Here is a 13,123-nt window from a genome sequence, read left to right on the forward strand (position 1 = left end):
CCAGTGTATCTTATATTACTTTTGCTGTTCAGCTGCAGTGTTTTACCAAGAGCCTTTTAAATCTGAAAGAGTTTACTGAGGGAGATGGGGCCAGGATCTGGGCTCTGGTTGTGTTGGGACATGGGAACAGCACCTTGGAGCCAAGAGCAACCAGACGGGAACTGGAGCAAATTGCAGCAGTCAGGAATCCTACCCCAGCCCAGAATTTTTTGAATCTTCCTTTTGTCTAATTCCTAGTGTGACCTAAGCAAAAGCTGTCCCTCTGTTTTGAGTGGGGATGCTGTCTTCCATCCATGGCAGTGAGACCAGATAGCCTGTTTTGTGGGCTTCTCTTTGACATAGGCCATCCTGCTGGGGAAAAGCCAATAACCTTTTTTCCTCCTGTCCCTGAGAACACAGTGGTGCCTTTTGCTGCCCTGCCAGGTTTGCTGAGCAGCCTCACTGCAGTGCAGTGATAACTGCCAGGCCTGTGAGTGCTGGTATGGAAACAAAGATGTTTGGGGTTGATAAGGCTCTGCGGCATCTCAAGTTCTCTATTAAAAATACAAGAGCAGCCGTATTTGGGCAGCCTGCAGTCACTGCTTCTTCAGTGTTCTCTATCTTCTGTATGTCTCTGCCTTGTATAAACATTTACCCTGGAGCTCTGGAGACTGACTTTGAAATGAAGGTACCCTTTTAATTAAAAGTCAGAGAAATGGTGCTTTTGCATCAGCAAACCAAACTTTATAAGGACGCTCTCATTGCTCCTGGAAGATCCCATTGACACTAAAGATACAGCAGTCTGAGGGAAGAAGCTCCTTAGGAGCAAAGAACATAAAGTTGTTTGGGAGGGCATCTTTTTATGCCATGAGAAAGGTAGGGAATATTTCCTGAATGCTACATTTTCATCCTTATAAATAACTTTAATTCAATATGCATTGCATGTGCCATCAAGTACCTCAGGATAGTTCATTGCCAGAGTCAGAAGATGGTTGATGCTAAGAGCTAGTGCCTAAAAATATCACTAGTGTAACTTGCAGCCCTTTATGAATGCATGAAAAGGTGAAGTCTGAGGGTTGTTCTTAGTTTTCTTTGTTTTATGTTTATTTTTTTTTCTTTCTTTTCATAAAACTCCAGCAAAGTACACTGGTGAAGGGAATATACTCACTGTGCCATGACCTCAGGTAGTCTCACTCTTGTGCTTGCAGTAAAATACAGCCTCTCATTGTGTTCAGTAGCATTTTGGAAATATGCAATCAAAGGGCTACTTGTAAATGGGAGCCAAGAGACGGTGCTGAGGAATTACAGCTGTTGGATGCTGTGGGAAGAGACCTTCATTGAGACCTTTCCAGCCATTGGGAAGTGAGGGAGAAAAATAAAGGTAAAATGGGAATTAAGTTTTTTTTTTTTTCTAAAGGGAACTAGAGAAGGGGAACAAAACCAGAACAAGTGGCCAAAAAGCACCTTCTTGTGCCTACCCTTGTGCTGACCCTGGGTGGTGCTGGGTCGGGCACTGAGCTCAGCCTTGTGCCCCCTAAGTGCACAGCCTGTGATCTCCGTGTGTCTGTGCTGCACAGAAGACATCAGAAGGCCCTTTTGGCTTCATTTGCCAGACAGAAGAGAATAACATTGAACAAAAGGAATTGTATGCTCAAGTGTCCAAGGAGTACTGCTAACAGCAAAACAAACTTGCAATTACAGCTAAATTTTAAGCTTATGTAAGGACTCGGGCTTCTTTATTATTTTTTCATGAATTTGGGAAACAAAGCTTTCACCTGCACTATCTGCACCTCAGTGGTACCATGCATGTATCCTTTTAATGTAGCTTGCTTCAGTGAATAAATACAGACATCATCATTTTCCAGCCTATTTTAGCAAGTGTTTAACTCATCCCTCCCTGTGCTGAAACTTATGCATATTCTTAAACACTTTGCTGGATTAAGCCAACTAATTCCAAGAAAACTCTGTATTGGGGAGACAGAGTTTCTGAGCTGAAGAATTGATCTGACTTTACTAATGGTTACCCTTGGACTGGTTTTTAGCCTCCAGCACTGTCAGGTGTTCTGCCTACTGCCAGCAATCTATTTATTGATACAGGAAATCCATTTTGCCTTGCCTTGCTTTTAATGAGTTTTGCAAGCAAGTGGCCCCTTCCTGTGACTCATTCTGTGTTTTCTGAGCAGGAGATTGTGGTTTTAAGTTTCACATTGGAAAGTAACCGCTGTGTCTGCTTTCCTTGTCTGCTGGAATCTCAACAAGAGGAATACATTTTGGAACAAAGAAATGTAAATGGAGTAGAACAGTTCATGTTTCTTTGCAAAATTGTATAAACATCCTTCTTTTCAGGACAGTTAAAAACACTAGTGAAAAGTGAAAATAAGTCAAGTTTTAAAATAACAGCTTTATCTTAGAACATTACTGTTAACACAGGCAAGAAAAGATATTTCCCCTGCTATCTCAGTATGTGTTGGCCCTTCGATTTATAGGCAATAAATATTTAAAAATTAAACGGTGGAGGTCTTTCTCTAATCTTACTGACACAGGATCAGCTCCATTAGCATGTGGATGGCTGCTCAGATATTCACAGTTATGATTGCAGTCTGAAGTCTGAATAGGGAGTGCTACAGATTTCCATCCAATTCACAATCCCTTTCATCCCTTCAGAATACTGGAGGCAAAGAGGTAGGAGATGTGAATGCATTTGTTTTTGACTTTTGCCAAAATATGGTGGCGGAAGGAGAGAATCCTCAGCAGGCTTAGACCGTTGGCAGTGAAAACTCAGATTTACGTTAAAACCAGCCATAAATACATCAAAACCAATGACCAGGACAGTTTCCATTCCCCATTGCTAGATACAACTATTTATATTTCAAGCTCGTGGCTGTCTGTGCAGATAAATTGCTGCCCAGTGAAGGGTAGGGATCCTTTTAGGCACCCGCACCAACGGGCTGGCTTGGCCGCTGTCCAGCTGCCTGCCTGCTCACAGGGCACTGCTGGCCCTGCTGACCCTCACACTGTGCCCACACCTTGCCTGGGTCAGTGCTGGGGGCCCTGGCTGAGGCCACAGGAGATGGGACAGACAACTGTGTGCCAGGGCTGGGATGCCCTGACACTTCGCTGACCTGTCTGTGCTGTACCTGGGAAGAGCCAGGCCTGGGGCTTGGGCCTGGCAGTGGCGCCTTTCCCCATGCATGTCCCAGCTGACTGGCAATCACATATTGGGACCTCTCTTTCCAGAGGCTTTGAGATGAGCTGAGCTGTTCCTTTGGCTTCATCTGTAGCTCAGTTCAGTCTCAAGAGGAGGCACTCTCTGGTCCTGAACTGCTTTGAGCCTCTGTCTGCTGGGAACTGGGAACCTGGGCAATAATAACATGCTAGAGAAGCTGCAGTTCTGCAACAAGGCCAGAAAAATCTAAAACATTTGTTAGCAAAAGCTTCTTAGACATGGATTGTGGAAAACTAATTGCTTTGGAAAAAAATAAAACAAAACCCTGAGCAAATAAATACATTGGGAAAGCAGAAATTCAGATGATCATGCTTCAAATGTGACCTTCCCGTTACCCCTCTCAATTGTCAAGTTCAAGCTGGCAGAGACAACAGCTGGGAGCAAAAAATGTGAGGCTCAGAAAGTGAAGCAGCTTTATTGGGAGTGTACTGAGAGGAAAGAAATAGGCTCCATATTATCCTGCACCTTTCCTGTAGGGATCCAAATATTGTGTAAAAATACAGTGCCCTGTATTGTGAACTTTTTTCTGATCCATGTATTGTGTGAATGGAAATGAACACATTTCTATTTCTCAAAGTATAGAAATAGAGGGGTGGGGTGGTTTTTGGAAACATTGTTTTGTGTCAGTAACAGATTGTTTGGAGTTACAGTGACTTAGGGAGCAGTTCAGCTGTTCACACACACTTTGCTTTCTCATGCACTCTGCACAACCTGAGAGCCTCCATAGGTATTGCACTTCTCTGCAAAGCTCATTTCTTCTCTTGCTCTGCACTGCATTTCTGCACATCATTGGCATGGGATCACTTCCATTTATTTTGACCTAGTAAATTCTTGTAAATGAGGGCTGTGGTTTTAAGGGTGTCTGATCTGATCTACTGGGTTTTTTTACTGCCTAAACAAAAAAGCCACTTTCCCTATTTTTTCCTCCTGATTCTCCACCCCCAACCCCTTTCTGTACTCCTGATATTTTGTTCTACATTAGGAAGTTACATGGTCTCAGAGGGAAGAAGAATCTTATGCTTCTAAATCTTATGAAACTGTTATCTCAATTTTACTATGGCCATCCCAATTCCATACTTGGCCTCTTTATTCTTACAGTAATCATCATATAATTGTGGGCAGACCTTATAAAGTGACATTCCTGGTGTCCATCAGGGAACTTGAGAGCATGGGATAACTGCATTCAGATGAGAACCTGAATGGTAACACACCACATGTAAAGAAACTGTGGGATCAAAACCACCTGCCTAAAAGGGAAGGACAAATACAAATGCAAAAACCTGGAGCCAAGTAAGGAACTGGATCCAGTCTATGCCCTGGCACAGAAATCTTGTGTTGACTGAGCGAATCCTTCACTGTGCTTTGTGCCTTATGTCTCCATGCAGAAGGAGGGGATGATGGCAGTTCCTCTGTCCCAGGCATGCCCTGAAAGCAAGGCTTTAATGCCTAGAGAGGTTGCTATGCGAAACTGAAGGATCATGCAAGAAACGTATTTGAACCACCAGCAGTGGCTCAGCTTCTGAACACCTGACAGTCAAGTTATATCCTTGCTGAGCAAGAGAGATGGAAGAATACTGTCTCCATTTAATGTCAGGAAACAGAACATCTTGATAGCCTCAGTAACATCAGCTTTCATTTCCTGAGACTGTTGTCAGGGTCCCAGGTGTCAGCCTTCAGTTTGCTCAGAACAAGGATTGAGAGGAAGCAGGGAGCTCGGGGCAGATCCTAATTCATCAAGTAAAAGCTTCTGGCCTTCAAACTCATGAAGGCTAATGCCTTCTGATACTGTGGTAGCCTGTAGGATGCCTCATCATCATCATGTGGTAACAGACCACCTACAAGCAGAGCTCAACTAGAAAAAGAGAACCATCGACCAGAAAAACCCAGAAAAAAAGGTATTGCAAGTATAAGGCTTTTTGGATTTTCTGGAAATGAGCAGTGGATTAGGCTGGTGCAGAGAAGCACCAAATTAGCATTAGTCTCTGTAACAGAGAGCAGTACATACCAGGGCATCCTGACTTGTGTGAGCTAACATTTGCTCTTGGGGTCGCTGCCTGATGTCTGTTTGCTTGCTCGTTATGTCCCAGCTAATTCTGCAATGCGAGTCTAAATCCTTCAAACCGCACATCCAGTTTGTAATTTAAGCCTGCATAATTTTATCTCTCTTTGCTTACACCCACTGTCTCCTGGTTTATACAGGCCACTGCTGGTTTCTGTAAGAATTACTGCATTGATTGATACGTGAAACAGGAAGGTAGGATGTTTTAATGTGGAACAGTATTTAGAGAGATGCAGCATCTGTGTCTAAAGCGAGAGATAGTTACAGGGTTAGACAAGTAGGCCATCAATTACCGGAGACTGAGGTTAGGACCATCTGGCTGTTTGAAACAACACCAGGTGTTAGCAGAAGCAAATTTCCTGTGTTGCAACATAGGAGCGGCAGGCAAGAAGCAGCCCTCCAGAGTGAATCTCAGCCACAAAAGAGGCCGCTTCTCATTTCCTTCTTTAGTGCTGTCTTGTGGGAAAAAAATCACTCCAGGAGCCTGACACACCTGTGTCTCCTGCTCGGTGCCTCCCAGGCTGCTCCGGGCAGTTCCCAGCCCGGGATGGGGACCCCTCCTCTGAGGAGGGCAGAGAGCAGGGGGATCCTCACAGCTTTGGGGTTTGCCAGCTCCTGGCTTTCAGTCACAGCTGCAGCGTGACCCTTGCTGAGGAAACTGAGCACCGAAGTCCTGGTTTGTGTATCCAGGATCCATGGTCTCCTCAGGCCCTCCCTGCTGCCAAACCCACAGGACAAGGGATCTCCATCCACGTGCATCCCTGCCTTGGTGTCCCTCCCCGCCCTGAACTGTCCAGCAGCCAAGGGTGGGCTGATTGCTGGTGGAGTGCCAAGAGGTGCAAAGAGATGACTGTCACCCACAATCTGCTCAGCACATGAGCCATTTCCAGCCATTCAGGGCTACTGGCCTGTAGTTTCAAGTATATACTATGGATATACTTACATAGTATATATATATACTATGCTTATACTATATAAGCATAGTATATGCTTATATACTCTGCTTATAGTATATAAGCATATACTATAGTCAGTATATGCTTGGTATATGCAAACAATATTGCTGCATAGTCCAAGTGTATGTTGTTAAACCTGAAGGAGTTTCCCATGTGGTTGTACTGCTCCAAATTTTCTCATGTATACTTGATAATATTATTATTTATATTAAAAGGGAGAATAAACCATAATGCTAAAATTCATCCAACTTAAAAGTTACATAAATATCAGGAAGCAATCTCCCACTAAAGTTGTACTTACTGTACTAAACTTCAAATGTAGTGAAGACTTGATGGAGGCTCTGGCAAGAGGCAATGTCCCAGGCAATTGTTCCCAGGAGGAATGCCAACTCAGCAATGTCCTCTCACAACAAGCAAGTAAAAGGTTAAAATCCAGGTAAATGCAATCTCAGTAACTCACAGCAGAACTTTAGATCAGTTTTTCCTAATTTCCATTTCTGTCACAGAGACAAAGCTCTCACAAGTTTATTTTAAACTTTAATTATTATACTTTAATTATCAGAGGGACAGAGGGAAAACCCCTCTGATTTGGTTATAAATGCTAAACTTACATGAATTCCTTGATAAAACACTTCATTTAGGGACCATGGCAAAGGTTGCTAAGTGACAGCGATGCATTCTGTATCAGAGCACTTTCAAACCCCTATTGCTGAGGAGAAAATGAAATAGCTGGAGACAGCAGCACACAGGCAGGGTGGGAGGCTAAAGGGCTCTGGCTCGTAAGCAGCCTGGGCCTGTGTATTTTTAGCTACCTATTAAATGCAGGCTGGTTTTCAGAAGCTTTGAGCACTTATGCCATCCCCTGAATAATGGCAACAGTGAGGTGTGCAGGTCACTGGTACCCAGGCACCCTCACGAAAGGGGATAATAAGGTGTTAGCTCCGGCAGGATTTGAAACCGTCGGCTATTATGCAAATCAAGAGGGCTCACACTGTTCATTAAAATGCAACGAGATGAGTGTTGACCTAGGGATAACATTTCCAAAATGTCCTTGTGACAAATAGGGAGGTAGAATTTTGGCTAGTGAAAATTTTAGTGAAAATTTCTAAGCATCACCTTCAAAGAGGGCATTTGGTGGGCAATGCTGCAGATAACAGCAATAACCATTCCTGAAAATAATGCTTTGATTGAAATTTGTACTTTAGAAATTATGGAAAATTTCAGATGTCTGGTCAAAGCAGCTTCCTACTGATTTACCTGTGAAAGTAATTGGTATGTATGAGCAATAACCTCATGCATGACCTTCCATACGGGTAAGCAAAGACTTATTAAATTCAAGAGGTGTAAGCACATAAGTCACATAAGACCTGCCTATTTTCAGGAGCAGAGTAGTAATTTTTGTGTTCCTTTCTTTGGTGAAACATTTTTTTGTATGTGACTATTTAATATTTTGCATTTTGGAATAAAAAAGTCATATTTATTTTAATGTTGTGTACTACAAATACATATTTTAGTCCTTAACTCTTTAAAATGTTTTATAATTTTTTATGTGACAATCTGTCAGTCGTTGACTTGACAATAATTTTACTTTAAAAGGAAATCTTATTTGCAAACCAAATAAAATGCTAACTTCTAAAACTAGGTGAAAATGAGACAGAGGGTTGGTTTGACTGTTAAATGAATGTATAAAATTAACACACAACCACAGGTTTCTAAGATTGGGCTAGAAAGCAAAATATCCAGAAGAATGTATTGGCTGCATCTATCCAGGACACTTTCTTTGAGTGTTTTGTGTGGCTAGGTGCCTATTATGTATTTCTCTGTTCTCTTTAAAGAGATGCATCCATCTCTTTAGCATTTCAAATTCCACTCTCTTCCTCTGTATTTTATCTTTACCTTCCTTATGAGCTGCCTGTTTTTCATGCAAGTCTCAGGACCTGTTTCTATTTCAGAAGGACATGGGCTGGGGATGTGTTGGGCCTGATCCCTCCCATATGCCCATCTCTGTTGTCAGGAGCCTACACTGTGGGGCTGTGACAGGAACCAAACAGCTGCTCATGGCCCCAAGGCCGACTGCAAGGCTTTCACAGGGACTTTACTATCCCCTTGAAAACTGATGGGGCTGCTCCACCTAAACCAACCCTCAGCCTGTCCAACAACCAGTCTTGGCTGAGCAACGATGCACTGGGTTTGTGCAGAAACATGGCATAGCATTGCTTTGCAACAACACACATAAAGTGACCTTTGTAAGGCCCTCACACAGGAGCCAGGGGACTGGCTCCATTTGCAGCTCCAGCCTGGCTTCACACGTATTTTCAACCCCGTGCAAGAGCATTCAGAAAATTTGGCTGCAGACAGCAAAAATATTCTGGTAAGAGAACTGGAGCCCAGTCCAGCTTGGACTTGGCTTCAGTCTTATCTAAGCTGCAGGGTGATGGGTCTGGCACAGACCTGTTGTGCTGGATGAAATGTGAATGCTTGGGCAGCCATCACCTCTTTGGCTTCTCTTGTCACTGCCCAGCACTGTTCTGATGGTGCAAAGCTGAAACTTGCACATTTGACAGAGCAAGGCCCACCTGCCAAGCAGCTCCTCTGCTTGGTCAGGTCCTGTGGGCACGTGAAAACTGGGCTGGCAGTGGTTGCTCCATGGTAGAAAAAGTCTGGCCAGCAGGGATGTGAAGCTGTCGCATCCTGAATGAGCTCCTGCAGTCAAACTGCTGGTGCCCCAGGAAATACTTTGGGATATTTAAATGCTCCAGGCAGTGCTGAGGATGATTTTGGCTCCTTGGCTTTTGAATAAGTTGCTGGGGCTTAGGGGCCAGGGGACTGTTTCAGGTACAGCTTTGGGCTAATGCCTAAACAAGTGCTCTGCAAACACTCCTGGTGCACCTCCTGTTTGTCTGGTCAGGACAGAAAACTTGAAGCTAGGATCTGTGATAAAGCCTCATTTGTAGGAATAGCCAAAAGAAACCAGAGAAAGAAATACTAACACAACTGTCTTTTGATCTGACTGAAAAATGTGTTCTCAAGAATAATATGTGAGAAAGGCATCGGAATTTTTGCCTGTTTAAAATCTCCTATTGTCTTCTAAGGAGCAAATACTTTGGTGTATATTTTGTTTAGCTGGATTCTTTTGCTATGATGGTCTGTCTACACTGACTAAGTTCTTGTGCTAATGGCTCCATGATGCTGCATTTCAAGATTATAATACTTTTTTAGCCCACTGATAAAAAAAAATTAAAAAAATAGAAGAAGCAGCTGTATAAAAGCCAGGTATTAGCTGTTATTAAATAAAAATAATTTACAGCTTACCACAGTCAAAATGAATGAGATTGACTCACTCATGGGCTTTAGGACATTTTCTCTAGTTTTTGTTTTATGAGTCTGTACATGAAGGATGTTAGCTCAGTTGGAGATTTTTTCTTTTACTCCATGCCAAGGTTTTCAGAAGTGACTAATGACTTGGGGTGCTTAACTGGAAACATTGTAATAACGCCTGAATTTCAGAATGGCTGAGCACCCATCATCTGAAATTTAAGTCCTTTTATGGTCGTTTAAATTCAGCTCTCAGGACTGAGATCCTCTAATTCATCAGGAGCTCTTGAAAAGCTTAAAAGTTATGGAAATATATTAAAGAATTTAAGATGCAATTTCCTCCTTAAAAGCCTTCCCACGCCAAATTTTCCATGTCCCAATATGTGTGGAATTAGAAGAAAGAAATTGGCAATTATTGAATGCAATATGCCTTGAGTTTATGGTAGAGAAAACATTGTGTTCATTTCCTTACCACAGTGTGGTACCCCTGCTTTTCTGATAAATTGTGATAACCATAACCTTGTTCTTAAAGAGCGTTGTGTCAGTTCTCTAGATCTTCAGCATAAATCAGTGAAGTGGTTGAGGGAATTCAGCCTTTATTTTGCAAAGCTGGACACAACTTTGTTGTCTTTTTACTGGGAGGAATTAGTCATGGAACATAGTGAGCACAACAGGCTTGGGATACCCAGGAATGAGCATCACACACAGGATGACAACACTCTTTATTTCACAGACTTTCTGGAGCTGTGCTGCCAGAAACCCACATAACCCACAGTTGTATAGTGGGCGCATATTACCTTTATTAACATTTCGCCTTTGCAGATACCATGTCAGATGTGTCTTTGATATCCACTGGTGCAAATAACCACCAGTTAAATTATGGCATCTGACACCAGGTGGTCTTATCATTTCATTGCTCACTGGGAGGTGAAGCCTTCCCTCAGGTAACTGGAGAACTCTGGCTGATCATCTCATAAAAAACAGATATTGCATCAGGCATAGAATAGAAGGAAGTGAATCTTTTAAAGGAATTGTAACTGTAAGCTTTTACTCTGTTTAGCCAGGCTGTTACCCACAGCTTAGATTAGATCTTATCTTTTTATGCTTCCCTACAGGTTTGCTCCGATTGTCCCCCCATTTTCCAATAAACACTCTCAGAGACCACTGGGCAATTACTGAGGGAGTCCCTGGGAACTTTTCCCAGCACATCTGATCCGTGGCATGCACGGTCTGCAGGACTTGCCCAGGATCACATGCTCCCAGACACACAGGGCACATGGATGGCTGTTCCCAGAAGTGGATGCCAAGACTAGTGAGGGGCATGGGAACAACCTTGTGACTGCAGCCCACGGCAGCAGTGGGAGACTGAGAGCTACAGCTCGACAGTGAGAAATGAAGCAGCATGTTTGGTCATGAAGTGAGAAGCCCAAATGCATGTCTAAAGCATATGGGACATCCCTGAGCACCCAGACTTACAGTGACAGTGCTGCACAGAGGTGCTGCAAATCCTTTATCTCTGCCTGACTGACTTTTCATTACCTGGTCCTGAGAATTTAGCTCCAGGCAAGGACAGAAGAGTAAGTTCTTCTTGGCATCTTCTACTTTATTTTTATAGGTTGTAGCAACTATGATTTCCTCCAAAATGCTTTTCCACATCCTACTTCTCTGCCCCTGGCCTGTAATCCTACACTTATTCCTGCACTGGCTCATTCCCTTTCCAGTCTCTGTTTTCTTATAATTTGAGTGAGTTCTCTCCCCACTTTCAGCCAGGTGACCCTCTGCCTTTGTGGAGGACACACTGGAGAGAGCTTCTTGTGCCTTTTTTTGTAACAGTTTGTTTTATTTCCCCTCATTCAGATGACCCTACTCCAGTCTGTTATATTGAAATCCAGCAAGTCACATGGGAATCCCCCAGCGTGCAATCCCAGCTGTGGCCAGGATTTCCAGGACCTTGCTGCCCTCATCGGTTCCTCTTGTTGGGTGGGCTCCACTCTTCCTGACTGTGCCAGATCCTCTCAGGTACAAGGTCTGAGCAGCCAGGCCTGTTGTGCAGCTGAGGCTGCACCATCTATAGCGGCAGCACACAGTTATAGAATCAGAGAATATCCTGAGCTGGAAGGGACCCACATCAAAGTTCAGCCCCTGACCCTGCACAGGACAGTCCCAAGAGTCATACCATTATGTTTTTGGCTTTTTTCTTCTTTCCCAAGGATCACGAGTGATATTTTTTTTTCTTTCCTCCTGTTTTGCATCCTCTGAATTACCAGTCCTCAATGAGGCAGACACAACAATGCCAAGGGCAGCCTAATGCCACATGTCCCTGCATTATTCCCCCTTCTCTCCCTCCCTTCTCATGATGGGATGTGCTGGAATGGTTGCAGGAAACATAAGAGAGAAGCAGGGTTTGTGAAACTTTCTGGCTGCCCAGCTACCCTTCAGCTGAGGGTGAGCAGCTTGTGCTCCTAGAGATACCCAGATGCCCAGAACCTTCTGTTCATGGTACTTGTCCTTCAGCTAAAATATGTGATGTCTGTTCTAATAAGAGCAGACCAGCAAGGTATGTATGTCAGACATCATGAGCTTTGGGACATGAGAGATTTGCAGGTGTAAAATGAAGCCGATATTTTTATTTTTTAAATTAAATTAGTCTAACAGTTTGGACAACAGCATTGCACAGGGGAAAGTAAAATTGACTCTACTTGTACAGAGTTAGCATCCAGACTGGGTGGAAAGTGGACTCTGCAAGGAGGGTCTGAGAGATAAGTCTGGAGGTGTAACCAAATCAGCAACTTATTGCCTGGCTCATCACTGGGGAATAAGGTTTACCTCACTTACAAGGAAGGGAACAGGACGCTGGAGCTATTCCAGAGGAATGTGACACCGCGGTCTGCACCAAGCATGGCTTGATATGACCTCTAAACCTCCAAGGCCACGTGTGCAGCTGCTGAGGAAGCAGAAGTGCACTGGTGAGCACCGTGTTGCTGCAGCCCCACTGGCAGTACCCGGGGCAGGGAGGTCCCAGCAGAGTCACAGCTGCAGGGAAAACCTCTGATACCCCAACCACATCCCACCTTGTTCCACTTCTGCTGCCAGAATGATTTTGGTAGCTAACTAGATGGTTTTGTAGGTCCCTTCCAAAACAAACCTTCCTATGGTTCCATGATAACACTTTTTTTGTCTTTTCTGCCTGTCCATCCGTGGCTGTGCTGTGCTGACAAACAGCACAAAGGTGTCTGCCTGCCAGCTCTGACAACACAATACTTTTGGGACGTCCCCCCCAGCTCCATCCCATCCTAGACAGCACCACCCCCGCTTCCAACATCCCTCTCAGGCACTCAGGCGCCTGTGCCTAATTGAGGCAGCGGCTGGTTTTAATATGAGCCCGGGACTCTGTTTTGGGGTTTTTTTTAGGTCCTGAATTGCTTTCAATGGGATGGTGCATCATTCCCCCGAGCCCGGCCCGCCGTGCCGCGGGAGTGACGGGACAGCCTGTGCAGCCTCCAGAAGATGGTGCCCTGCTGTTAGGAACAATGCTGCGAGCACAGTCATTCCAGTTCACTGGCACAATGTCACACAGAACGCTTTGTG

Source organism: Zonotrichia leucophrys, chromosome 3 (assembly GCF_028769735.1).
Source record: "Zonotrichia leucophrys gambelii isolate GWCS_2022_RI chromosome 3, RI_Zleu_2.0, whole genome shotgun sequence".
Taxonomy (NCBI): domain Eukaryota; kingdom Metazoa; phylum Chordata; class Aves; order Passeriformes; family Passerellidae; genus Zonotrichia; species Zonotrichia leucophrys.